We start from the raw sequence: 27,306 nt of genomic DNA on the forward strand, positions 1-27,306 counted from the left end.
ATGAATCAGTTGCTTTCCACTGGCAACCACCTCTGCAGAAACATATGCTTCCATTTTCACTGCTCTAATAATTCAGTTGCTACCTATCCTTCACATGTAAGCTTCCAAAATTTTATGGTCTCTAATCCTCTATAGCGGTCTCTGTTCTACTTCCCCTGTATTGCCTCTTTACATCTTTACTGCCATTTTGGTGAGGTCTTAGGAGAAAGCAGAAATGAACACAAAACACATGTTTGTAATGTTTATTTATTTTTGAGAGAGAGAGAGAGAGTACAAGCAGGAGAGGGGCAGAGAGAGAGGGAGACACAGAATCTGAAGCAGGCTCCAGGCTCTGAGCTGTCAGCACAGAGCCTGATGCAGGGCCTAAACTCAGGAATGGCGAGATCAGACCTGAGCCGAAGTTGGACGCTTAACCAACTGAGCTACCCAGGCGCCCCACAAAACACATGTTTTAAAAGATACATCAAGAGTCCTTTGCCTTGTGTAAGTACAGAGAACGAAACATGAAAGCACCTTCCTCCGTTCTGCCCAGGCGTTGTCTGTTGTCTGGCATGCACAGCCTCCCCAGTCTACTCTTCACAATCACACATACACAAAGCATTTGATTTTATATTTTTTATTCTGGTCTTGGTTTTGTCACTTAACAAAATGTCTTGGAGCTACTTCCATATTAGTACTTATAGGCCTACCTCATTCTTTGTGGTTTTTTTTGTTTGTTTGTTTGTTTGTTTTTAGTTAATTTTCTTGATTTTGAGAGAGAGAGAAAGCACAAGCAGGGGAGGCTCAGAGACAGAGAGAAACAGAATCCCAAGCAGGCTTTGCACTGTCAGTGCAGAGCCTGATGCAGGGCTTGAACTCATAAATGTGAGATTCTGACCTGAGCCAAAATCAAAAATCCGTTGCTGAACCAACTGGGCTACCCAGGCATCCTATGGGTCTATCTCATTCTTTTTAATGACTACATAGTATTCAACAGTATGAATCTATCATGATTTATTTAACATTTTACCACTCTTTAAATGTTATACATGCACGCAGACATACATATATACATGTACACATTTATATCTTCTTAAAAGATAAAGTAACTAAAATTGCATAAATATCAAATAATAATACTTATGCAAGAGAAGGATCAAAAGAAGGACAATATTACATGCATGGAAGTCTTCACTGTTGACTTATGTCCAATAGCCAATGAATAGAACCATCTCCAAAGCCTCCAAAATCAGAGATACTAGGATCCTCCTTCAGTTGAAGACACACCATAAATCAAGCTACAGCAGCCTTGAAACTATGTCAACCCATAGACTTAGATTTATGTCAATAAAAACTATGATTCATTTACAAGTTATATTTTTACAAAACATATAATGCATTCACCACTCATCGGATATTATGTCAATCAGAATCCTGACAGGAAATGGATGGAACTTTCAAATGGGGAACAGAGAATTTAAGGAAGGGACCATTTTCAGTGTCGTATCAGGGTTAAAGGAAACCAGAACAAGATGGTGAAGCACTTTGGGGCTACTGCAGAGACAGTCCTTGCCACTCCTGCACCTGAGCCCCGGAACTGTGGCTTTGCAGAGGGACCCAGCCAACCTTCAGCAGCCAGAGAAGGAGGAGCTGGGGGAAAACATCTGACCTTACTCTTCATCCTGCATTTTTGCTAAATCTGGCAACCCTAGGTGGGGAAGAGTAGAGGGTCAATCTGGAGGGGCTAAGAGAGAATACGCCTCTTACCTGAAGGAGCAGTGTTCTACTGTGCTCATTAGTAGCCATGTCTGTGGACCTCGGGGCAAAGCCAGTCACCAAGAACCACAATGTGTATATCCAATCACGGTAATGAATTCATTAAGTCAGCTCTGAAAGTTTACCACGTCTTGGCTTATAACTCCAATTATATAGAAAAGAGACTACATATAAAAGGAGTCAATAAAAATGAAAAAGCAAACTATTCATTAAAAGAGTCAATAAAAATGAAATAGCAAAAACGTCCCCTTGTTGCCCCCTCTCATTAATGTTTGGTTTCTTTATTATTCCAGCCCACGGGCCTGCAAATAAGATACGCCATCAGTAGCTGAATGGAATGTTTCTGTCCAGGTTAGGAGAAAAATGCTATCACGACTAGAGGCTCAACAGACCAGAGAATGCAAAAGGGATTACTTGAGCAGAGTGGGAACCATCCTTACGTTTATAATAAATATTAACCCATGACAGAAACAACATATGGATGGGGCCAGTAAAAAGACAGAGTTCCTCACAAATCAATATGGTTGAATAGTATTCTGGTAATTCTTAAGCAGCAATCTTCTTTATGAATAAAATTTATTTTAAGTTATATGCAGATAGAAAAAAATTAGAAATGGATTGTCTGCAGTTTTTCTTATCTTAAAATAATAAATATGATTAGATGGGGGGGGGGGAAGAGCCCCAAGGAAGCATTGAGATTTTATAGGTTTGGAAACTACTTTTCCTTTTAAAAAGTCTTTTTTTAACTTAAAGACAAGTTTGATTTATTCCATTTCCATAGTTCATATATTTACTACCAAAATAGACATTTTTTTATAGGTTTAACATGTTATGCTTTTTTCCCCCCTTTTTTAAAGTAAGCTACACACCCCACATGGAGTCCAAGGCGGGGCTTAAACTCATGACCCTGGGATCAAGAGTGGGATGCTTAACCGACTGAGCCACACAGGCACCCCACCCACATGTTATACTTTTCACTATAAAATTTGTTTTTTAGAAAAGTACTGAAGAGGAAAAGTTATTGTAAGTTTCTTCCATTTGGCTCAACAACTATAAGAGTTTGAACTAATTTTTAGTGATGGGTAACTACATATCTGGATGCCTGGGAAAGTCCAAGATTCTGGTTTCCAAATAATGACCCACATAGCATAGTGACCTACCTGGGATAGATCACTTTTTAACACACTCTGTCTATGTGACAAAATTATTTTCAATAATAATCACAAAATGAAAAGAAGAATAGCAAAAAAACTGAAAAATTTTTATTATAGTATTTATTTCCAAAAGTAATCAAGTCAGTAAAAAACAAAGTAAATATTATGGTACAAAAAAGGATTGGATTAATTCTGTTTAATTTCATTACAGTAGGTCATTAAAATTTTTTATTTTATTTTTTATATGTATATTTTTTATTTTTTTTTTAATTTTACATCCAAATTAGTTAGCATATAGTGCAACAATGGTTTCAGGAGTAGATTCCTTAATGCCCCTTACCCATTTAGCCCATCCCCCCTCCCACCACCCCTCCAGTAACCCTCAATTTGTTCTCCATATTTAAGAGTCTCTTCTGTTTTGTTCCCCTCCCTGTTTTTATATTATTTTTGCTTCCCTTCCCTTATGTTTATCTGTTTTGTCTCTCAAAGTCCTCATATGAGTGAAGTCATGTGATATTTGTCTTTCTCTGACTGACTAATTTCACTTAGCATAATACCCTCTAGTTCCATCCACGTAGTTGCAAATGGCAAGATTTCATTCTTTTTGATTGCTGAGTAATACTCCATTGTATATATATACCACACCTTCTTTATCCATTCATCCATCAATGGACATTTGGGCTTTTTCCATACTTTGGCTATTGTTGATAGGACTGCTATAAACATCGGGGTGCATGTGTCCTTTCGAAACAGCACACCTGTATCCCTTGGATAAATACATAGTAGTTCAATTGCTGGGTCATACGGTAGTTCTATTTTAATTTTTTGAGGAACCTCCATACTGTTTTCCAGAGTGGCTGCACCAGCTTGCATTCCCACCAGAGATCCTCTTTCTCTGCATCCTCGCCAACATCTGTTGTTGCCTGAGTTGTTAATGTTAGCCATTCTGACGGGTGTGAGGTGGTATCTCATTGTGGTTTTGATTTGTATTTCCCTGATGATGAGTGATGTTGAGCATTTTTTCATGTGTCAGTTGGCCATCTGGATGTCTTCTTTGGACAAGTGTCTATTCATGTCTTTTGCCCATTTCTTCACTGGATTATTTGTTTTTTGGGTGTTGAGTTGGATAAGTTCTTTATAGATTTTGGATACTAACCCTTTATCTAATATGTCGTTTGCAAATATCTTTTCCCATTCGGCTGCCTTTTAGTTTTGCTGGTTGTTTCCTTCGCTGTGCAGAAGCTTTTTATTTTGATGAGGTCCCAGTCATTCATTTTTGCTTTTGTTTCCCTTGCCTCCAGAGATGTGTTGAGTAAGAAGTTGCTGTAATCAAGATCCAAGAGGTTTTTGCCTGCTTTTTCCTCAAGGATTTTGATGGCTTCCTGTCTTACATTTAGGTCTTTCATCATTTTGAGTTTATTTTTGTGTATGGTGTAAGAAAGTGGTCCAGGTTCATTCTTCTGCATTATGCTGTCCAGTTTTCTCAGCACCACTTGCTGACGAGACTGTCTTTATTCCATTGGATATTCTTTCCTGCTTTGTCAAAGATTAGTTGGCCAGATGTTTGTGGGTCCATTTCTGGGTTCTCTATTCTGTTCCATTGATCTGAGTGTCTGTACTTGTGCCATAAGAAAAAAATTTTTTAATATTTATTTATTTTGGGGAGACAGAGAGACAGAGTGCAACCTGGGGAGGGGCAGAAAGAGGGGGGAGACACTGAATCTGAAGCAGGTTCCAGGCTCTGAATTGTCAGCACAGAGCCCAACTCGGGGCTCCAACCCATGGACCATGACGCTTAATCAAAGTCAGATGCTTAACCGACTGAGCCACCCAGGCACCCCTATAGTAGGTCTTTTTTAAAAGGATGGGGGACATATAAAGAAATCCTTCCAAAATTTGTGACTATAAGGGGGTCACACAAGGGTTTTTGCAGTGATGGAACAATTGTGTGTCTTGATTATGGTGGTGGTTACACAAATCCTCACCTGTGATAAAACTGTATAGAACTGTATACTCACCAACAAATGAGTACATGTAAAACTGATGAATGTGGAATGAGGGCTGTGGGTTTTACCAAGGTCAATGTCCTGGTTTTGATATTGCACTATAGTTAGGTTAAGATTCCAGCATTGGGATAACCAGGTGAAGGGTATCAGGATCTCTTTGTACTATTTTTCACAACTTTCTGTGAAACTATAAGTATTTCAAAAATTTTTAAATTCTTTGAAAGCTTACATACTGTGTGATTTCATGTTTTTGATATTATCAAAAAGCAAAAGTATGGCAGCAGAGAACAGACAGTAGCTGCCAGCAGTAGGGAAAGGATATGACTACAAAGGAGGGTGACTGCAGGGAGATTTGGTGGGAGGGTGATAGAACAGTCCTGAATCCTGATTGTAGTTGTGATTACAGCAATCTACACGTGTGTTAAAATTCATAGAACTATATGCCAACAAAATGTCAATTCTACTATATGTTAATTTTTTTTAATTTGGTCATTATCTTACATATTTTTTGAAAACCGTTGAGAGCTTTGGAATCAGTCACTTTCACTTCAATATTGGAACACTGATTTCACTTATATGAGGAATCCAGAAAACAAAACTAGCAAACAAACAATACAGAAACAGATTCATAGATACAGGAAGCAAACTGTTGCTTATCAGAGGTGGGAGAGGTTGAGGGAGAAGGGGATTAAGAGGTACAAACTTCCTGGGGCATCTGGGAGGTTCAGTCCTTTAAGCATCATATTCCTGATTTCAGCTCACGTCATGATCTCATGGTTCATGGGATCAAGCCCCAAGTCAGGCTCTAAGCTGACAGTGCAGAGCATGCTTAGGATTCTCTCTTTCTCTCTCTCTCTCTCTTTCCCTCCTCTCCCCCCACCAAAAATAAAGAAACATTAAAACAAAAAAAGAGGTACAAACTTCCAGTTATAAAATAAGTCACCAGTATATAATGTACAGCATAGGGAGTTTAGTCAATAATATTGTAATAACTTTGTATTGTGACAGATGGTATCTTTTTTTTTTTTTTTCAACGTTTATTTATTTTTGGGACAGAGAGAGACAGAGCATGAACGGGGGAGGGGCAGAGAGAGAGGGAGACACAGAATCGGAAACAGGCTCCAGGCTCTGAGCCATCAGCCCAGAGCCTGACGCGGGGCTCAAACTCACGGACGGCGAGATCGTGACCTGGCTGAAGTCAGACGCTCAACCAACTGCGCCACCCAGGCGCCCCTGTGACAGATGGTATCTTATCAAGGGGATCATTTCATAAAGCATAAAAATATCAAATCACTATGATGTACACCTGACACTAATAAGATACCGTAGGTCAATTATACTTGAATAAATAAGTAAATATTGGGATATTGGACAAGTTGGTCTCAGTTATCTTATCTGTAATATATTAATATTAATATCTACCTAATGATAATGTATATAAAGTTCTTAGTATATTGCTTAACACTGGGAAAGCACTGAGTGAATAGCATTACTTATTTTTTTTTTATTTTTTTTTAACGTTTATTTATTTTTGAGACAGGGAGAGACAGAACATGAATGGGGGAGGGTCAGAGAGAGAGGGAGATACAGAATCCGGAACAGGCTCCAGGCTCTGAGCTGTCAGCACAGCGCCCAACGCGGGGCTCAAACTCATGGACTGCGAGATCAGGACCTGAGCCGAAGTCGGACGCTTAACCGACTGAGCCACCCAGGCGCCCCTTATTTATTTTTTTTATTTTGGGAATTCATTCTGTAAGGAAATTTAGAATAAGCGAAAGAAATTACTGGATGTTTCTAATGAAAAATTGATTTCCTAGAGCCCACCCTTTGCTTTATCTGATTCAAGCTTTTCACTGAGCTATTTTATAACTCAATTTGTATATAGGTGATAGCAATGCAAAATAATTACCTATGTCATGCAGATAAAGTCCATGGTGGAATTGTGGTGTGGTGGTTTAATTTGACTTCCCCCCACACCCTTAAAATCCCCACCTAAGTGAAAAATGCCAGTTTTGTGTCCCTTTGTGAATTCATTTCAACATTTCTTTACTCCATATAAAATGGTGATTCTTAAAAAAAAAGAAAAAATGGTGTTCTTTTGACTTTTCCTTTGAACCCAGTTATAATGCATTTCCAGTTTCTTCACTAAATAATGAATTAGGTAAATTTTTAACATGGGTTCATTTTATATCTGCTCTTTTTGAGAGACGTGATTTTACTGTTTTTAGAAATCTATCCTTTAGCAATTTAAAAAAAAATGTTTATTTATGAGAGATAGAGACACCATGAGTGGGGGAGGGGCAGAGAGAGAGGGAGACACAGAATCCAAAGGAGGATCCAGGCTCTGAGCTGTCAGCACAGAGCCCAATGCAGGGCTCGAACTCACAAACCATGAGATCTTGACCTGAGCCGAAGTCGGACACTTACCGACTGAGCCACCCAAGTGCCCCTTCTTTAACAATTTTAAGGCCAGAAAATACTGAAAGGCAATGTGAAAGTGTAATAAAATCACTCTGTGCAGCATCTTATATGCTAAGTCATTTTGGCTATTCTTAATTATCTGGAATTTTAGTATCCTATAAATAAATAGTCTAGATAACCAAATAAAGTTTTTTGTTACCTTTACTAATAATGCTTTCAACAGAGAAGGTCCTTAATAAATATTTGCTAAGTGAATCAATTAAATTGGTATTTCATCTGAGATCACTCAGATGGAAAGAGCCTTTAGCTTTTGTATTCACAGGCTGAGGCAAAAATCCACAAACTCTTCATTATTTATTTATGGTCATTCTGAATTTTATCTGATAATATCATTAATCTAAACTATGGCGGGGTGGGGGGGTGCGGCCTGTGTAGCTCAGTCGGTTAGGCGTTGACCCTTGATTTCAGCTCAGGTCATGATTTCACAGTTCTGAAGATCAAGCCCAAAGTCAGTCCCAGCTTGGGATTCTCTCCTTGCTCCTCCCCACTCACACTTGCTCATGCTTTCTGTCTGGCAAAATAAAATAAACATTAAAACAAGTAAACTGTGGAGATATTAGAAGATTACTATACACTTTTGCCCCTCACAAAAACTTTTCCCCACCACTACCCCACAGGCAATCATCGTTTGCACTGTTTTTTTTTTTTTTTTCAGTTAGAGTTTAAAAAGGAAAACTTTCCTTTTTATCGTCACCATCAGAAAACCACTGAAGTTCCTGGTAGAGGTGAGGAGAATCTGTAGGCACTAACCTAACAGCAGGAAGAATCTGAATGTCTAAGGTGAAACTGAATGCTTAGAAGGAATTCAAATAAAATTTCAAAAAAAAAAAAAAAGGAGAAACGAAAAAATAGTTCTAATTGGATAAAAGAGATTTTTCAAAAAAAAAAGCAGATGGGGGGGGCGGTTTCTAAGAAAGGATTACCTGACAATCCGCCATGGGGGTGGCTGCAGAGCCCCAGTTGATTTTTGTGTACTCCTTGGTGAAGACAGAATGATTATGCCTTGGCACAGTTTTAAAACAGGAAGAATGAAGGTTTTAAATCACTGTTTTATTGAAGGAAAACCGTAGTCTGCACCAGAGGATTCAAAAAACCCAGGAAGTGAAGTGTAGCCAACTGCTGCCTGGGGGTTTGGTGGGGGGCGGGGAGTGGGCCAGGTCTGTACCTGGATCCAGACCAAGTCTGTTTCAAGTTTATTTGATTGAGAATTTCACTTTGAAAAGAGTACTTCACGGGACCTTTGGGAGCTGTCAAAGGCTGCCCCGGGGCAGAAGATTAACTACTCTGTGGACCAGCAGGGAGAAGCCTAGTAAATCAGAGGCCCCTTGTTTGTGGGTCTGTGGGCTTACAGGTGGCAATGTAACAGGCTGTGCCTCTCTGTGGGTGCCTGCGGGACTTCCCAGTTTATGGGTCAGAACTAACCGTGTGGATGGAAAGGAGCATTTGAATCCATTCTCCAAACTGCAGATTGAAAAGTGGGCTTGAATGAGGCTGCAAAAGAAAAGTTTCCTTGAATTATCTATCTTCTGGAAGGATCACCAGGAAGTGGGTAGCAGTGGTGGCTCCTGGGGAGGGGAATAGCCCTTTTGTGTCTTATTGAGGGGGGGCGGTCAAGTGTGGCAGTTAAAAAGCCTGACACTAGAAGCTTCGGTCTGTCCCTTGGTTGTTGTGTGAGTTTTCAACCTGAAGTGGTCTCAGCTGTAAAATGGGGATTATCATGAAGATTAAACAAGTTAATTATATGGGAAGTGGAACAATGAATATAGTGCTATACAACTATTGGCTTTATCATTACATGTATTTGCATATATTACTGAAAAAAATTAATTTTATGTTTTTATAAAGCATTAGAAATATTTTTATAAAGCAAATAATGGTCTCACAATCTCTGATTTCTGGGATTTCCTTTTTATGAATAACATTTTCTTACAGTTACACACAACTATAATGCTCCTTCCTCCCTCTGTCTCCCTTCTCCCTTCTTTTCATTTCTTTCTCATGATTCTGCTCTGCCAGTGCAAGGCTCCCTTTAGTTCTGTAGTGGCGTGGAAGGGTGAGAGGTCATTTTTATCAGTCAGCTCCCATAGCTTGGTTCTCCAGATATCACCTGACTACTCCCCAGAGAGCTTTCAATAGTAAAGGAAATGAAATAATATTTACTATCCCACTCAGGCAACTCCTGCATTATAGGTACCCCCAAAAGGCAGGAGGGTGCTGTTGTCCTCCATTTTATTATGCAGTTGGTAAAGGCAAGGGAATGGCTTCTCAAATTTATGCCCAAGAGCATGGATGTTAAACTAGAACTACTACCCTCCTTTCTTCATTAAAAAAAAATTTCAAATATACAAAAAGGTAGAGAGAATTGCATAATGAACCCCCATATATCTAGCACCTAGATGTAACGATGTTAACTTTGCTATATTTGCTCCTTTTTTCCCTTGTTTTAAAGAAAATTATACAGCATGGCTCTTTTCCCTTCTTTCCTGCTTTTTAAAAAACAGCTTTATTGGGGCACCTGGGTCACTCAGTTAAATGCCTGCCTCTTGATCTTGGCTCAGATCATGATCTCATCATGGTTCATGGGATCAAGACCTGCATCAGTCTCTGAGCTGACAGCGCAGAGCCTGCTTGGGATTCTGTTTCTCCCTCTCCTGCCCTCCGCGCGGGCCCCCCCCCCCCCCCGCTCACTCTCTCTGTCTCTCTCAAAATAAATAAACTCAAAATAAAAATAAAAAACAGCTTTATTGAGGTATACTTCACATAGCATATAATCACTCATTTAAAGAGCACAATTTAATGTTTTTAGTATATTTACAGATGGATATGTCCAACCATTACTAGAATCAATTTTAAAATATTTTTATTGCCCCAAAAAGAAACTTTAAATCCTCTAGCTGTCAACCCCACTTCCCTCCACATCCCCAGCCCCAGTCAACTACTAATCTACTTTCTGTCTCTATTATACATTTACATATTACATAGAGACATTTCATATAAGTGGAATCATAATTTATGGCCTTTTGTGACTGGCTGCTTTCATTTAGCATAATATTTTCAAGGTTTACTCATGTTGTGGAATGAATCAATACTTTATGGCTGAATAATATTCCATTGTTTAGATATACTATATTTTATTTATTTATTCATCAGTGGATTTTTTTTTTTCTATTTTGGAACTACTGTGAATAAGGCTGCTATGAACATTGGTCTACAAGTAAAATGACATTTTATCCCTCATTTTTTAATATTCATCTCAAAGAGATAAGGACATTTTCCCCCATAACCACAATAGTATCCAAATTACCAATCATCAAATAACTCAATTAAAATACAAATTTCTCCAACTTCCTCAAAATGGCTTAGGTTTATTTGCTTAAATCAGTATCCAGTCACTACAAAACTTCAATATATTAACATTTCATTGTTATATTTCTTGAATATCTTTTTTTTTAAGTTTATTTATTTATTTTGAGAGAGAGGGTATGCATGGGACAGGGGCAGAGAGAGAGAAGGAGAGAAAGAGAATCCCAAGCAAGCTTTGCACCATCAGAGCAGAGCCTGATGCAGGGCTCAAACTCACGAACCGTGAGATCATGACCACAGCTGAAATCAAGAGTCCGATGCTCAATTGACTAAACCACCCAGGGGTCCTTTGATTATCTTTTAGTAGAAGAGTTCCATATCTCCCGCCTTTTTTTCCTGACTGTTGGCTTGATAAACAGCCACATCTTCCTTTAAATCACCTTTTGGCAACCTATAAGAAAACAGCAGACGGGGCTTACAACAGCCTCAATTCTAGTTATCTTCATCCATTGTTCTTGTTTATTTATTTATGTTTTAATTTATTTTGAGGAAGACATAGAGAGTGTGAACAGGGGTGGGGCAGAGAGAGGGCAAAAATCTCAAGCAGGCTCTGCTGTCAGCGCGGAATTCAACTCAGGGCTTGAAGCCATGAACTGTGAGATCATGACCTAGGCCAAAGTCAAGAGTCAGAAGCTTAACCAACTGAGTCACCCAGGCACCCCCTCATTCATTGTTTTTGTAATGCATTTGAATCTCTGTCCACAAAGTGTAACTTTCTTTTTCTATATAGAACTTCCTTTGCACCCTGCCCTATTCTACTAAATGGTGGAAACTTAATCATGATGGGATGGGCTTTCATCTTTTTCCAGGGTGGTGTCCAAGTTCCTGGGAATTTACAGAGTGTGGACCCCATGTGAAGGGGTCTCTGAACTGCCATCTCTCCGTGGCATCCACTGAGACATCCATACGGCCCTCTGTCCACTCAGCTCATGCAGATCAGTGTTAGATCAGGTCCCCCTCAGCCTGGAACAAGATGTTCTTAGGTCATCTGGCTCTTTGGGCCTTGTCAATGATATTCTTGAGCACATAAAAAATATTCTATGGCTCCAGGGGCACCTGGGTGGCTCATTTGGTTAAGCATCCAACTCTTGATATTGACTCAGGTCATGATCTCGCAGTCATGGGATTGAGCTCCGCACTGATCGTGGAGCCTGCTTGGGATTTTCTCTCTCCTTCTCTCTCTCTGCACCACCCCCCCCAAATAAATAAATAAAATTTAAACATATGTATTCTATGGCTCCAATTTTCAGTTGGGATATTGGACATTCCATAGAGTTATTTTACGTTTGATTATTCAGACCTGTGCTGTGTAATGTGGCCTCCAACTACAGGTGGATACTGAACACATGACTGAAATATAGCTAATCTAAATTAGGATGTGCTATGACTGTAAAATACATACTAGATTTCAAAGACTTTGTACAAAGAATACAAAATATCTCATTAATGATTTCTATATTGATTACATGTCAAAATAATATTTTAATATATTAGGTTAAATAGAATATTTTAATAAAACTAATTTCACCAGTTTCTCTTTACTTCCTTTAATGTGGCTACTTACTAAAATATTGAAAACTATAAGTGGCTCAAATTATATTTCTGTTGGACAGTGTGCTGGTCTAGACTTTCCACATGGCCATTCCTTCCATATTCTTCTAATGCCACACTGAAGCAGGTGTTTTATTAACTGGTGTTTTATTAACTCTGCAAGCTCTATTCTGGAATTGGGATTTGGCAAGGGGGGATTCAGCAGACCCCTTGCTCTGGAGGGAACAAACACCAGTATCTCACTTGCTTCCTTTTCCTCAACTTTCCTTTCTCTTCCCAATTAGACCATGTTCAGTCAGGGAGTCAGTAAATCAGCTCTTCAGCTGGCCTTCCAAATCTGTTGTTTATACCCTACCTGAGCTTTTGAAAGGCAAAAGCCAAGTCATTTGACTTCAGTTCTATTGTGTTATTCTTACCCCAAGGCAGTCTGTGCATAGGACACCCTAGCTGCTCCCAGAATGGGGGAGCTATTACGAAGAAGCAGGAAATACTGAGAATGAAAACTGCATCAGTTACTATACCAAACATCACCCATTATCTGTCATTCCAGAAATGTGCAATGATTCTGTGTCAAATGCTGTGCTAAGATCTGGGAATATCAGGATGAATGAGATGAGACCCAGGTCCTACTATCAGAGACAGCAGGCCTAATGGATGATTTAAGAATGTAAATCCAGGGGAGCTTGGGTGGCTCTGTTCTTTGAATGACTGACTCTTGATTTTGACTCAGGTCATGATCGTAGGTTGTGGGATCAAGTCCTGGGTCAGACCCCATGTTGAGCGCGGGGCCTGCTTGGGATTCCTTATCTCTCTCTCACTCTCTCCCCCACCCCCCCCCCCCGCCCCTCCTCTGCTCACTCATGTGCATACACACGCTCTCTCAAATTAAAAAAAAATATATATATATATATATATAAATTAATTAAGTAAAATTATTGTTTAAAAAAGAATGTGAATTCATGGGTGCAGTGGAATGTTAAGAGGCGCTGCAGCTGAAATATGTTTAGGATATGGTTGGGCACGAGGAAAGGGCTAGACTAGCCACTTCTGCTGTAGGGTGGGCACAGAGCAACCAGGAAATACAAGTCAAAGCACTATGGAAACTAAACTCTTTCTTATGGACTGTTTTAGTGTCTCAGGAAAGTCTCTTTCTGGGCCTTAGTTTCCTTTACTGAGAATAATGTGGATGATTTTGAGCTGTCCTCTGTACTGCAAAGCACTGTTGTAAAGGGGAAATGTTCAACAAATATACCAAACTATTAACATGGTTTGGCTTTGGTGGTGGGATTATGGGTGACTATTATTCTATTCTTAATATTCTGAATTACCCAATTTTATATAATGAACAAGTATTACTTTTATAATCAGTAAAAAAAAAAAAAAAAAAGGAACAATTTTATTTTAAATTTTGCCTTTGCTGCCAAACTTCTTGAACTAGTGGTCTATACTGGCTCCCTCTACTTCCTCCCCAACCACTGAATCCAACCATTGTAATCTGGCTTCCACCCCCTCATCCAAAGGTCTCCAGTGACCTCCTACTTGCTAAGACCAATGACCTCTTTTCAACCCTTGTCCAACTTGACTTCTCCACAGCATTAACATAGTCCCTTAAACTTTCTGAAAAGCATTCTTTAAGTCATAGTGGTAATGTACCTATACCACAAAAAATAAAAACAAAAACAAAACCCAGCATCTGCAATGCCACCACAATAATCCAACAACGGCCATTTTGGTATATTTTCTGGTAGTCTTTTCACTTAAGCATATTTTTTATATCACTATGGCATAAATGTAAAACCAATTTTGAATTTACCACCTCCTTGAAACTCTCCTTATTTCCCCAAAACAATTCTTTCCTGGGTTTTGAATAATTCACCCATCTCTCAAGCTTGTACATGAATGCACTAACGTGTATAAAATCTCCTAAAATGTTCATTAAAATTCAGATCCCTGGACTCCATTCTATCTGTTCACTTATATCCTATTTAATTAGGATTGATTTGGCCTCAAGAGCCTATGTTTTCTGCTTTCTGTAGCATATGGCCCAAAGACCTTACTGAAAAACACTGTAGCAGACACATACACCTTCACAGCAATCAGCTAACCAAGTAACCAAAACCCAAAAACAACTTTGGAAACCCAAACCAGTGTTTCCTAATCATCAGATTCTCTAGGGCTAGAATTTGAGTATCTGTTGATTTTTTAAGCCCTCCTTGTGATTCTGATGAACCACTGCCTTAATTACAACCACGCTATTCTGTTTGCATTTCTCTGAACACTTCCAAGGCTCAGAACCTTTGTTCATGCTATTCCCTTGGCCTGAATTCAGTTCCTTCTTACATTCATCCTTGAGCCGAGCTCAAAGGTGGTCTCCTCTATAAAACTGCCAGAGGCTTCTCTTCCATCTCCTCTATCTTCCTTTTCCACTCACAAATTAAAGTTAGTTATATAATGTCTATGACTTTAGGCTGGGCAATGAGCTACCTGGATATATTTGTTACCCATTTCTGGTTACAAATTACTCCAAGACTTAATGGCTTGAGAGAAAAATAAAATTTTATGATCTCACAGATCTCACAGCACCTGCCGTTCAAGAATTGAGAAGCAGCTTAGCTGGGTAGTTCAGGCTCAAGTCTTTCACAAAGTTGTGGTCAAGGTATATGCCACAGATGTAGTCATCTGAAGGCTTCCCTAGGGCTGGAAAATCTACTTCCCAGATGGCACACTCAAGTGACTACCAAGTTGGAACTAGATGTTGGAAGAAGGCCTCAGCTCCTCTCCACAGGGATCTCCTCATGGGGCAGCATGCACATCCTCACAACATGATAGCTGGCTTCCTTCAGAGTAGGTCATCCAAGAGAGAGCAAGATAAGGGCTTGCAATATCTTTTATGACTTAGCCTTGAAGGTCATACAGCATCACTTTTGCAGGATTCTATTGGTCACACAGGCTAGCCATGATATAGTATAGAAGCTTATGCAAGGATGTAAATACCAGGAGGTAAAAATCATGTGGAGTCATCTTTGAGGCAGGCTACCACAGTGATTACCTATTCTTTGTTTCTATCTATCACCCTTTTCTTTCTGTGGGAAATGCATTTCATGTTGTACAACTGGGGTTGAACATTCATCATCTGAGGGGAAAGCAGGTAACCTAAGCATGACCAATTTGAATATTCTAGTCCTCTGGCCAGAGAGTGGTTAATCAACGGGGCATGTGATCAACTTCAGCCAATCAGAATCTTCCTTGATTTTTGATAGATGGATTCTGAGAGAGAGAAAGTCTCTATTCCTCTGCTATTTTGAGCTCTGAGAATGATTTCAGCTGGAGCTTCTTACAGCCATTGGTTCAGGTCATGTTGGAAAATTTATCTTCAGTAAGGGAAAATGAGGCCAGAACACAAAGAGAGACAAAGATGAGCAGAGATGAAAAGATGAAAGGGAGTCCTGATGAAATAATTTGAGCTCGTTGATCCATCCATGCCTGAAATTTATGCTCAGACTTCACAGTTAATGTCAATAAATTTCATTTTTTGTTTAAGTTACTTTAAATTGCTTACAAGCAACTTACTACAAGCAAAACAACTCCCAACAAATCAGCAGCATCCATATCTTTTTTCTCTTGAATTTCTAGTGTTGGGTTCAATTCTTGGTCTCAGTTCAAATTTGATGAATAAATAAATTAGTTATCATATTTTTACATAAAATCAATCTGATTATGTGAATATTGGTGATTCTTTAAAAAAGAATTTGCAACTTGCCAAGGGGTAGGCATAAGAACCCTAAAAATCCTAGACCCTTGAAGTGTTTGTGGATCTGGCGGCCCCCAGAGCCATTATGTTAGTCTGCTGAGCTCACAGTTAGTTTCCTATAGTCCTGTGATGTGGTTGAGTGAGTGGTTTGCCAGGATCCTGAGTAAACACAGAGCTAGGCTGAAAACAGAGGATAATAGGAGATACACACCATATTCCCTCCATGACAGGGAAATGGAAAAAGGCCCCAAGTAGACCTACAAACACTCACTTCTATAAGATGTGGGTAAAATTATGTTTTAGGAATTAAAGAAAGTAAATGGTAAAGGGCATCCATAGATTGCTGGCAGTGGGCTGGTGGTTTCTATGCCCTCAAAAAACCATGACCAAAGAGGAACTTTGCAAAAGCAAGATGCAAGATCAGTTTTATAGCTGCAGATAGAGAGTTTACCAAATAACTGTGTGAGTGATTGGATTATCCAGCTCTTGCCCTGCCTTAGGGATTGAAAGGAATAGAGAAAAATATGGCTTCATGAAGGAAGGTTTTGCTGTGACTGAGATCAGTAACCTCACATGTGTGAACAGTTGTTCTAGTATGGGATGATAGAGAGAGATATAAAAGGAAGGAAGTCAAATGTGGAAGAGAGAGAAACAGCTTGTCTGCTGCCTGCCTTTTTCTTCAAAGTCTCCTAATACTCGGCAGCTTTGTTGCGTCTAGGAGAACTGTTATACACATCATCAACCAAGTGACAGGTCTTTATTTTTAATTCATCGCAGAAGCCCTGCTGCCCAAATGATGCCTGACAGAAAAATCTCTTGTTGGTAAGGGCCTTTTCTCAAGCCAAGGAAAACCTCAGAATTCCTTAGTTTTCCCCCTGGGCTCTTACAGCAAATCCAGTTTTCTTTAACCCTATAGACTCCTGTGGCTCCTACTTACATAGAGACGGTTATTTTTCAGAAAAAAAATTCTGGTTTCTAGAACAGTGAGAGCCTGGATTTTGGAGTTAGACTCTCTGGGTTCAAATCACTGCTTGTCCACTTACTCACTCTGTATGATCGAGGACAAGTCACACTTTGTGCCCCTGTTTTCTGGTTGGTACAATGGAGTTAAGAATATGATTATAGTATTTATTCATCGAGCTGGGGCAAGTATTAAATGAATATATGTATATGTTTATGTATAGGGAGAGTTTAGAACACATATAATTTATATAGTAAGCCCTATATCATTTGTTTACATTATTATTGTTATGCAGACAAAATACATTTTTCTCTATGAATTTTCCTTAAATATTTGCAATTGTAAGTACATTTTCTTTTTTCTATTTGGCTTTCTCTCTATCTTTTTCTCATTAAATACATCTCATGGTAACTATTTGTGGACCAAATGTTCACTGGCTAAGCCTGTTTTGGTAGCACACAATTGTCAGTGTCTAGGTGGGGCCTCTGCCAATTTGTGCCCATAGAGCCTGGGCCTTCTCACCCTCCACAGGGCCACTGGGTAGTGAAACTGATGAAAGTCAGTGTTTCACCAAATTCCATGTGCAAATACTGATTAGCAAACAAGCAAAAGAGTCCTTATATATGCCCTGAGCTCAAGGCTCCTGATTAGAACCTTGCATGAAAATACGCACTTGAACCTGATATCATGTTGTCCTAAATCAGGATCCAGCCACACTTCTTATTGACTCAGGTGACAGAATCCTGCATTAAGTGGCAGGCACAGAACTAAACAAACACCGAAACCTAGAGCACCATTCTGGACTCATCCAAAACTTATGCCCCATTTCTTTAAAGGTGAGATTCTTGGGGCTCCTGGGTGGCTCAGTCGGTTAAGCTACTGACTTCAGCTCAGGTCATGATCTCGCAGTTTGTGAGTTCGAGCCTCATGTCAGGCTCTGTGCTGACAGCTCAGAGCCTCGAGCCTGCTTCTGATTCTGTGTCTCCCTCTCTCTCTGCCCCTCCCCCACTCATGCTCTGTCTCTCTCTGTCTCAGAAATAAATAAACACTAAAAAAAAAATTTTTTTTAAATACAGGTGAGATTCTTGTTCAGTACACGTACCTCAAAAAATCATGTGTTTCACTAATAAAAATTATTTCTAGCATCTCTTATGTTAAAGAATAAATCCTCTAGTGTAGATTCAGAAATGAATAGTTCAAGGAGCTGTAGTAGCCACAGATTCCAAGTCCAAGTTCTGATTAGAGCCCTTTGGTGCTCACAAACCACCCCCTGGAGTTTGTATTCCCCATTAGAGCACTTTAAAATGTTCATTAACAACTCCTAGGGTGAATATTAAAACTAATTTTTAAAATACTCACATATATCTTGCTGCCTAAACTGAAGTATTTAAATTATGATAATAATCACTAAATGCTTGTGAAACCTTCAGACCAAAACTTGATTTTTTTTTTTAGGTGACAGTCTACCTATTAATTTTGAATTTTTGAAGACAATTCATAGATTCCTCATTAAAGATGAATAATTAAAATAACACTAGCTAATGAAATACTCTCTTTGCAAGAAATATTCACAGCTTTTGATTTTATAATCACTGAAAAATGTGTTTTCAGACACATGGGTGGGTTGGAAGCAATTCTACATGTGATTCAGGCACTTCAGAGGTGACACTAACTAGAGTTCTTTAATACCAGGATTATCAGTGGGAAGTGACCCTCAAAGAAATAGATATTTGATGAGGCAAGTGGAATTCTGGAACTTGAATATCAATGTATTGACACAGAAGATCTTTTAAACTTTTACTGTCTACAGAACAACTTTGGTTTATGGTAAAAAGCCATGCAGCCAAAACGGTGGAACAGAGCTCAATGCCATGTTTATTTAGGACACACTTCACTCCCTTGCTTTTGAAATTGAACTAAAAGTAGGTCACAGTAGGCAAAATATTAAAAGAAAATATAGATATTTATTTTTAGTGTCCTTGATGGTACATAAGTTTGGCTCTAGTTAATTGCACAGAGGGCAGCAGGGGGGCACAGCTTTTCTGCAGGATAAGGGAGAGAAGGCAGAAGGGAGGAAAGATTAAGAAGGGCAATTGCCAAAGACAAGATTTGTCTAGTTTGAAACAGATGGCATAGGGGCCCTGGCTGGCTCAGTCAGTAAAGCATGCAACTCTTGATATCCGGGTTGTGAGTTCAAGCCCCATGTTGGGTATAGAGCTTACTTAAAAAAAAAAAAAAAAAAGGAAAATCTTAAAAAAAAAAAATCTGAAGTGAATGGTGTATCACTAAAAATCTGAACCATAGTTTTTTGGTTTTGCTTTTTGTTGTTGCATTGTTAGGGTTAATGAAGGAACCTAATTATTGAGCCATAACAATTCATTGGGGTGGAAGCATGAAGCTGTTTACCTGTTTCCAGCTTCCTCTGGTGGAATCCCTGAGCAGTGGGTTCCCTTCATATCTGAATGACGTCCCCATCCAATTGTAAAACTTCCCAGTCCCATTGCTAATGCTCAGTCCTACTCATTTCTCAACTTTAGTCTCAAGAACAAAACAACACAAAGCTTCAATGTCAATCTAGTGGGAATGGGGGTGGGACATGTGTCTGCCTTCATACACCCATCTTCTTTCCCAGAGACGACAACCCTAGTTTTAGGGGATGGAATGAGAGGTGGGATCTCTTTACTTGACTCCTTTGGGAGTCAACCCATCAAGGTTGCTGCTGCCTCTCTAAATGTCCACAGATTTTCTTCCCCACCACAGCTGCCCATCTTTGCCCTCCAGGGGATCACATGTGCTGCCACATAGTCTCTTGCAATGGGGTCTGACTCAGGCTCAGCCTCTTTTTCTTTCTTTCAGCTCAGGCCTCTCCCTACCCAAGTGGTCTGCTTGTACAATACTCTCTCGGACGTGATACTGGCAAGGTGGCTCAAGCGCAGTTAGTTTGTCTACTCCACTTACAGGAAATTCTATCCTTGCAGGACAAATGGTGGAAATGCAGTCTGGAGCCTCGTGAAGAGTGAATTAGAGCACTTTGTAGGAGACAAGGGGAACAATAGAAAATCATCTGTCATTAACTCAAAGGAATGCATCATTCCTAGAAGTAATGCAGTTTAGGCTGAGGCAGGGAGTGGATAGATCAAGCGCCCAACCCATCTCCTAATTGTAAGCAGTAACTTAATGCCCAGTATACAGGCAGAGAAAACATCGGATGCTTTTAATTGGTGAGAAGAGATACTGCTTTTGATTTTAGCTAATAGGCACAGAAGAGATAATGGTTCTACTTAAACCACACCTTTCCCTTTCACACTTGAGGCGGAAGCTACCACCTCCAGAGCTCCCCACATCTCTCCAGTGCTCTGAATCTTGCCCTGATATTGCTCTGAATTGTTAAAATGCTCCTGAAGAAAAATCTTTCTCGTCAGAAATGATTAGTTTTGGGGAGCCTGGGTGGCTCAGTCGGTTGGGCAGCCGACTTCGGCTCAGGTCATGATCTCACGGTCTGTGAGTTTGAGCCCTGCGTCGGGCTCTGTGCTGACGGCTCAGAGCCTGGAGCCTCTTTCAGATTCTGTGTCTCCCTCTCTCTCTGACCTTCCCCCATTCATGCTCTGTCTCTCTCTGTCTCAAAAATGAATAAACGTTAAAAAAAATTAAAAAAAAAAAAGAAATGATTACTTTTGATATGTTCTTCCTGAGACCTGATTCAAACACCTCGTTTGTGTACTAACTCACTAACTGAATTGCTCAGCTCCATCCTCCCAGCTCCCATATTTTCTGTACCTCCCTGGGAGTCAAGGGACAACTCTGGGACTCAAGTCGATAGACTATTTTTGTTAACTTATTACTATGGGAAAATTCCAAATTGTAGTAATCAAATTTCTACAATGGTTTCATATATTGAGATGCTAATGAGATTTATCTGTTTTATTTGACTGAAACATTTCTTGCATGAGTCAGATTACACTAAGCTATGCTGTGGTAGCAGACAGCTCCAAAATCACAGTGGTTTGCTACAACTCAGATTTATTTCTTCCTCACGTGAATTTCCACTGTAAGTCAGCTTCGCACACGCTTCACTCCAGGCCCTGGGCTGAAGAAATAGTCCCTATTTGGGAAACACCCACTGCCTGGCAGATGGAAATGAGAAATGGTTAAAACACAATGACTTTTACTTATTTATTCAACATTTATTTATTTTTGAGAGACAGCGAGTGAGTAGGGGTGGGGCAGAGAGAGGAGGATAGAAGATCCAAAGCGGACTCTACACTGACAGCAGAGAGCCTGATGCAGAACTCTAACTAATGAACCATGAGATCATGACCTGAGCCAAAGTCAGACACTTAACCGACTGAGTCACCCAGGTCCCCTGTCTGACTTGTAATCAGGTCATGATCTCACAGTTGGTGAGTTTGAGCCCTGCGTTGGGTTCTATGCTGACAGCTCAGAGCCTGGAGCCCGTTTCTGATTCTTTGTCTCCCTCTCTCTCTCTCTGCCCCTGCCCAGCTTGTGCTTGCTTGCTCTCTCACTCTCTCTCTCAAATATAAATAAATAACCTTAAAAATGTTTTTTGCTCAGAGGTAGCAAATATCACATCTGCTCACATTTCATTGGTCCAAGAAAATCAAATGGCCAAAGCTGATGTCAGTGTGGAAAAGGGAAGCATAATTCTGCCAAAAAAGAGGGCCACATATATTGGGAATAATGCAATCTATCATACCTTCTAAGTACCTTTTAATGTTATATTCTCCTCACTGCTCTCCACCCTGCAATTTACTAGTTGAAGGAATTGAGTCATTTATGCTGTAGAATTTTCTGGATTCTGGATTCTGCTAATCTCATCCTTGTGGGGCACTTGTTTAACACATTCCTTGGTCCTTCTATTTCTTCTAAACCTATAGTTAGATACACAGGCATATTCAGATTCAGGTTCAACTTTTTGGCAAGGATACTTCCTAGGTGGTCATGTGTGTCATTATTATCTCTTGCTGTGTAACAATCATCCCAGAATGTGGTGACTTAAAACATTATTATCTCATGGTTCTGTGGATCAGGAATTCAGACAGGGAGCAGGGGATGGCTTGTCTGCCTAATGATTTCTGGGGTCTAGCTGGAAAACCCAAAGACAGGACTGAAATCACCGAAGGCTTGACTGAGTCCAAAGATTCCTTGTTCAAGCTGGTGCAATCACTTGGTTGGCAAGTTGCTATTAGTAAATGGGTTCTTTTCTATGTGGGCTTGTCCATAGGGCTGCTTGAGTATCCTGACAACATGGTGACTGACTTCCCCCAGTGTGACTGATCCAAAAGACCAGTGTTGAAGCAGCAATGTCTTTTATTAACTAGCTTGTGAATTCATACACTGACACTTTAATTGGTCAAAAAAAATCAGCCTTTATTCAGTGTAGGAAGTCTATACAAAGGCATAAATACCAAGAGAGAAGGTAAATTAGGGGCACTTTGGATGCTGGATACTATATGCATCGAATGGCTTTTGATGTTAAGACAAGTAGGAACAATCTCTAGCATACTGTGTAGGACAATGGTTTCCTAGCATTTGCGATGTCATGGTCCAGTAGAATTTCAAGGGAAAAATCAGGCCAAAATGGAACTACTAGATCTTTATTTTGCCATGTAAAGTCACTCAAAAAGAGTAACCTGTTAATTATACCACCATTATTTTTTTTCATTTTCTTGAAAGCCTTTTTTTTATATAGAAATACATTATCTCAGAGTACAAATTATCATTTTTGATGTGGAGCAAGGAGAACCGCTTCCCAAATGTACATTGAGAATCCACTTGGAAAACATTCTGTACTCAAGTTGAGGATTCCATACTCTGTCATCTAAAATTTCCACTCCCAGCTGTACCCCCTAATGAAAGGCATACATGCACACACCAGGAATCATGCACAAGAGTGTTCATAACAGTATGTTAATCATAGCCCTGCATTGGAAACAAACCAAATGCCATCAACAGTAATATAAACAAATTGATATGCTTCCATTTACATTAAGTCCCCAAACAAGCAATACTAAAGTGTAGTGCTTTAGGGCACATACTTAGATGAAAAAAGTGGAGAAAAAAAAAACAAGCAAGAGTGTGATTGTGATAAAGATCAAGTTATGGTTACCTTTGTGGGAAGGGATTGTTTTCTGATTTTGAAGAGACATGGGTGGAGACTGCTGAGGTGCTGGCAATGTTTAATTTATTGACTTTAGTGATGGCTACACAGGTATTGCCTTGATAATTCATTAGGCTGCACATTTTATGTTTTTCTGTGTGCTATATTTTACTATAAAAAGGGCATTTTAAAAAGGAAAAAAAATTAGTCTTTTTAATTAAAAATTGTAGCTTTAGGAGAAACTTCTTTTTAAAAAGACCATCTATTCTTGGAGTGCCTGGCTGGCTCAGTCAGTTAGCATCCAACTTCGGCTCAGGTCATGATCTCACAGTTCATGGGTTCGAGCCCCTTGTCAGGCTTTGTGCTGACAGCTCAGAGCCTGTGCCTGTTTCAGATTCTGTCTCTCTTTCTCTCTCTGTCTCTCTCTCTCTCTTTCTGCTCCTCCTCTGCTCGTGCTCTGTCTCCCTCTCTCAAAAATAAATAAACATTAAAAAAAATTTTAAAGACCATCTGTTCTTTCCCAGCTCCATCATCCCTCTCCCACCCCTTTCTCCACACGGGATGTCAGCAGGATCTCTGCTAGTTCCAGCGCTGGCAGCTTCACACTAGAGATTCTCATACACCCCTGACTCAGCGGAGCGGGAGTGGATGTGGTTATGCACACACACGCACACACGCAGGAGCTTCCCTCCCTATGCTTCAAGAAGAGGAAGTACCTTTGCTCCTTTGTACCAGGTTGGCAAGAAGAGGGAATAGCCTTTCCTCAAGAACTCTGCAGTTCCCCAAAGGCATGCCCTAAAAGCTCCCCACTTCTTCCTCCAGGGCCTTGTGGGCAAGAATGAGGGCAGACCTGGGGCGCCTGGGTGGCGCAGTCGGTTGAGCGTCCGACTTCAGCCAGGTCACGATCTCGCGGTCCGTGAGTTCGAGCCCCGCGTCAGGCTCTGGGCTGATGGCTCGGAGCCTGGAGCCTGTTTCCGATTCTGTGTCTCCCTCTCTCTCTGCCCCTCCCCCGTTCATGCTCTGTCTCTCTCTGTCCCAAAAATAAATAAACGTTGAAAAAAAAAAATTAAAAAAAAAAAAAAAAGAATGAGGGCAGACTTGCTGGCTCTTCTGACAGGCATTGTCAGCAAGCCCCTGCAGGCAGCCCTCGTATCGGAAAGTGCTGGACTAAGACCTGTGTAGTGCTTAATGTTGTAGTTCTTAGCAGTGGACCTGAAGAGCCCATTTTGGTACTGGGCACTTTATAGCATCCTGTTACACTCATACACGGTTGATGGAACATCTATTACATGCCAGGCATTCTGCTAGTTGTTTACATTGTGCAATGCCTTATAATTTACAATATTTGATTTCATTTTCATAACAATCCCATGAAATAGATGAGTGCTATCCAATCATTTCCACTCTCAAAGAGGCCATTGAGGCTCCTAAGGTTTCAGTATCTTATCTGAAATCACTATAAAGGGCTAGCCATACCTCTGAATGCTTGCTGTACCCAAAGCCCACTTGGCAGAAAAGAAACCCTGTGTGGTTCCTCAGGCAAAGTCTGTTTGATGTTATCTCCCGACCCACCCCCTACTCCCGGTCCACCGCTGATTTTGCCAGAAGAAGAGTGGCCTGAGAAAAGACCTGCCCAAACAGGAATGATGGTGATTAGATAGATTATTAGATTATGTCAGAAACATTTTGTGAAAAATACAAGGAAGCCGTTGTTATGATAGAAAAAGCTAAAAGACCCCAGAGATGAGAAAGTTGTGCACAGATACCATTAGGCAGTAGAAATCATCAATAAACAGGAGTATGAGTACAAGTAACGTTGACTGTGAACAGAAAATGAATTATCTATTTGATACCAACAGAAAACGAGTTACTTGAATGGTACTGGCAGGAACATTGAAACAAAGATTTCAGTGGACTAAGTTCCCATAATGATGGGGAGCAACACTCTTGTTGCCAGGTGGACTTCCTCAGGCCTCTGTTGTTCAGTTCCCTCTCGTTTTTGTTGTTGGTTGGTTTGTTTGTTTGTTGAAAGACTGAGCAGACGTGGGCAGGTCAGATCTGAACTTTGTACTTCTGGTGCCTGGAAGCCACTGCCACCCCGCTGGGCCCCGGTGGCTCTGATCCAGGGCCACCTGTGGAGGGCCGGGCAGCGGGCTGCCTCCCAAGCCTGACAAGCACCAGCACCCCCGGGGCCCCGAGATGGGCTGCTACAGGTAGCGCTTCCTGTTTGGCTTCAACATTGTCTTCCGGGTGCTGGAATCCTGGTTCTGGGCAACAGCCTCTGGGCCTGGGGTGAGAAGTGGGTTCTCTCCAAAAGCTCGGTGCTGACAGATCTGGGAAGCCTGCACTCCGTGTGGCTGTTTGTAGTGATTAGAGGCGTCATGGCAGTGGGCTGTGCCCGCTGCATCTGGGCACTGCGGGAGAACACCTTCCTGCTCAACTTTTTCTGCGTTCCTAGTCCCCATCTTCTTCCTGGAGCTGAAAACAGGGATCCTAGTCTTCGTTTTCAAGGACTGGATTCAAGACCAGCTCGATTTCCTCGTAAACAAAAACATCAAGGCCTATCGGGACAACACTGATCTCCAGAACCTCATTTACTTTGCTCAGGAATATTGGTCTTGCTGTGGAACCTGAGGGCCTAATGACTGGAACCTCAATATCTATTTCAACTGCACCGACTTGAACCCCAGCCAGGAGCGCTGCGAGGTGCCCTTCTCCTGCTGCATCAGGGACTCTGCGGAAGATGTCCTCAATGTACAGTGTGACTAGGATGTACTGCTCAGACTGGAGCTGGAGCAGCAGAGCTCCATCCATACCAAAGGCTGCATTGGCCAATTTGAGAAGTGGCCACAGAACAACCTGATCGTCGTGGCTGGGCTCTTTGTGAGCATCGCCCTCCTCCAGATCTTTGGTCTGGCCCAGAGCCTTGTGAGTGACATCAAGCAGTGGAGGCCAACTGGTGAGGCTGCCACAGTGGCCATGGCCACTTGCCTGGCCTCCCCAGGGATACCCCCGCTTTCCCTGACACTGTGCCCATGATGGGCATGGCCACAGACGTTTCTGCTTGGACCTGAGTTCCATAGGGAGCTTGAGTGTGGGTATGCTGGGCATATGTGGAGAAAGCTGTGTGCCTCTGCCTGTGCTGCCTGTCCTGGAGCTGTGTGCACAGAGGGTGGGTATGTTTATGTGAATGTGCACAGGGAGCCACCATCTCAGCTATTATTGTGTGGTGGGCTCTCCCGGAGACCAGGAATGGCACAGCTCAGAGGGTGTGGACTAGTGGGGTGGGAGGGGTCTGCGGTGTCCAGCCAGGCTGGGGCACACCTCTCTGTGCATGGCTATGTGGGGCAGGCCTGGCGCCTACTGTCGCTTGGAACACACCCTCATGCAGCTTCAGAGCTGTCTTCTCTACTTGTGTGACTTTGACCCTGCCAGGAACCCACTTCAGCCTCACGTGTCAGATTCTAAAATAGATCCAAGAGGGGCGCCTGGGTAGCTCAGTCCGTCAAGCATCAGACTCTGGCTCAGGCCATGGTCTTCTGGTTCATGAGCTCCAGCCCGCATCGGGCTCTGTGCTGACAGTGCAGAGCCTGCCTGGGATTCTCTCCCTCTGCCCCTCCCCTATTTGCACACTTCCACGTGTGTGCTTTCTCTCTCTCAAAATAAATAAACTTAAAAAAATAAATAAAACAGATCCAAGAATTTCCTCTCCCTTCCTTGTCTCTCAGTGATGGCTACAAACTACTACTCAAATAAAAATAAACAAAACCTTGAAAACCAAAAACAAACAAGCAAGGTTTGAGCAGATGACCAAGCTGTGAAGACAATGATCAAGGAAGCTTGAGTCTACTATATATATAGCAACTAATATATCTTATCAGATGACAAGAGGAAAGCCTTTCTTCCAAAGTACTGATGGAAAGTAACACGGAAGATAAGAAAGTTAGAGAGTCAATCTAGGAAGTCTATCATCTGATTAACAGGAAAGAGAGATTAAAAAAAGAGAGATACGTATGGCATATCTGCACATAGGCCAAGAACACCAAGGAAAAAGAGAAGAGTCTAAAAGCTTTAAGGAAGAAAAAACAGGGATGCCTGGGGGGTGCTGAGTCAGTTAAGCATCCGACTTTGGCTCAGGTCATGATACCATGGTTCATGGGTTCGAG

The 27,306-nt window shown here is 41.0% G+C and overlaps 1 non-coding gene and 1 pseudogene across 1 annotated transcript; one reads left to right on the plus strand and one right to left on the minus strand.

Moving 5' to 3' along the window:
* Window positions 1–1,783: 1,783 nt before the first annotated feature.
* On the plus strand, window positions 1,784–26,386 carry LOC121030328 (tetraspanin-17-like; annotated as a pseudogene).
* On the minus strand, window positions 20,101–20,292 carry LOC121031191 (U2 spliceosomal RNA). Its single transcript, XR_005790607.1, has one exon. It is a non-coding gene; the product is annotated as a U2 spliceosomal RNA (small nuclear RNA).
* Window positions 26,387–27,306: the final 920 nt, after the last annotated feature.

Source organism: Herpailurus yagouaroundi, unplaced genomic scaffold, assembly GCF_014898765.1.
Source record: "Herpailurus yagouaroundi ecotype Mexico unplaced genomic scaffold, PumYag 140, whole genome shotgun sequence".
In the NCBI taxonomy this organism is placed as follows: Eukaryota; Metazoa; Chordata; class Mammalia; order Carnivora; family Felidae; genus Herpailurus; species Herpailurus yagouaroundi.